This window comes from Brassica oleracea, chromosome C3 (assembly GCF_000695525.1).
Source record: "Brassica oleracea var. oleracea cultivar TO1000 chromosome C3, BOL, whole genome shotgun sequence".
Classification (NCBI taxonomy): Eukaryota; Viridiplantae; Streptophyta; class Magnoliopsida; order Brassicales; family Brassicaceae; genus Brassica; species Brassica oleracea.
This window is the reverse complement of record NC_027750.1, coordinates 34,683,674-34,685,801: the sequence shown is the minus strand read 5'-3', so window position 1 is coordinate 34,685,801 and position 2,128 is coordinate 34,683,674.

Sequence of the window (2,128 nt, the reverse complement as noted above, 5' to 3'; positions counted from 1 at the left end):
TGTGTTTTCTCCGCAAGATTCTTCGTAAAAATAGATCTTTTTCTAAGATTTATTTTTCGTAAAAACGTTCATGCCGATTTTTACGGACTTTCAGACATTGATTCCGTCGTGACCGATTTTGACCCCAACAAAAACTTACATTTTTAGAGGAGAAGATGAAATCCATGAGTGATAATACCTACAAAAAAAAAGATAATATTGTGAGAAATAAATAACATAAAAATACACATTTAAAATCTATAGATCTAAAACTTACATTTTTTAATGGAGAAGATGAAAACCATGAGTCATAATATCTAAAATGACAAGATAATATTGTGAGAAAGACTTTAGAAAATTTTAGAGAGAAAGAAGAGAAATGAAAGAGTTTTATAAACAATTGAGAGAATTTTAGATAGAAGGGAGAGAGTTTTAGAGAGAAGAGAGAGAGTTTTAAATTTTTTTGCAACCACTTTAGAGAGAGACCGTATTAAATTGATTTCTTTATTTTTAATAGTTATAGTATATGATTTCACTTTTTTATTCTTAAGGAACTTAACTTAGTTTAATTTAAATATATTGGTTTTTTTGTAAAAAAAATTGAAAAATATAGACTGAAAAAGAGGTCTTCAGATAAATAGACTTTATTATAGGTCTACGAAACCCTAAACCACAATATCGAACCCTAAATGTTTTGCTTTATAATCAAAAAGTCTCAGTTATACAAAATATAAACTACTAAACATTAATATGCAGATTTAAGTTAATAAAACAAAAAAAACAAAATCGAAAATCTAACCCTATGAAATCAACCACTAAAAGACATAACATTTTAGAACCTTTTATTTCTAAACTATTAACATTGTCTAACACATGATAACCAAATTAGTATATATTCTTCAAAATTGTTCAATTATTTGAAATTTTAATTTATTTACTTCATATTATCCATTATATTGATGATTAGTTAAAAATATCACTATAATTAATTTTTATACATTTTCAAAATTAAATTATTAGATCAAATTAGAGTGTAGACAATAAAATAAGTCTATAAGGTAGACTTCATAGAAAGTCTATATATATGTAGACTTCTTTTATTACGTGTAGACTTCCGAAGGATAGAAACGTAAAATATATTTCTGTTTTTTTTGTTTGGTCATAAGGGTTAAATAGTACTTTCACTACTCCTTTAGGTTGGTTTTGAATTTGACTAAAAGTGAGATACATGATATACCATGGATTTCACCCATTTTTAGTCATGGTATATAAGTGTTTTAAGATATATTTATTATGTTTTAGAGTCTTTTCAAAGCAATTACAGGTTCAGCTATTTGATAGAAAGAAATTATGCTTTTGGGACACTTTAGAGTACTTTTACGCGTAGAGAGTCGATCGACGCTTGAAGAGCAATATCAATCGACCAGAGCCAATTAAAATCGATCGACAGCCGTTGAGCGCCATCGATTGATATTGGATCACTCGAGGATTAATCACGAAATTAGAAGACTTCATTTACATAAAGTTTATTAATTGCAACCTAAGCCCTTAGCCGCCTGTGAGGCTATATGTACTAGGGTTTTGTATCATTTTAGAGGCAGACTGGCCTAAAGACCTTGTTTGGGAGAAGAAGCATTTTGTCTACCATTAGAAGAGCTTAGGAATGGAGAGATAGATCTGAGACTGCATAACAGAGAAGATCTTGAACTCTTTTATTTCTATTACTTTTATTTTTTATGTTCAATATTTCATTTGAGTTCTATTCAAACCATCATGACTTTGTCTCTCATGAATATGTCTGAGTAAACCCAATTGTTAGATTTAGGTTTCTCATAAAGGTTGAAAGTATGTGCTGCTAATAAGACCGTTAAAAAGGTGTTTTGATTGTTCTTTCATGCTTGTTAAGCTTAATGCTAAAATTAGGATTGATCACCCTCATTTTAGGTCTTAGGATTAATTGAGATAACCAACTATTACCCTGTTAAAAAGGTGTTTTTATTGTTATTTCATGCTTGTTAAGCTTAATGCTAAAATTAGGATTGATCACCCTCATTTTAGGTCTTAGCATTAATTGAGATAACAAACTATTACCCTCAATACCTGAAACAGCCAGCATGATCTAACTGACTAGATAACAACGAGAGTTGGT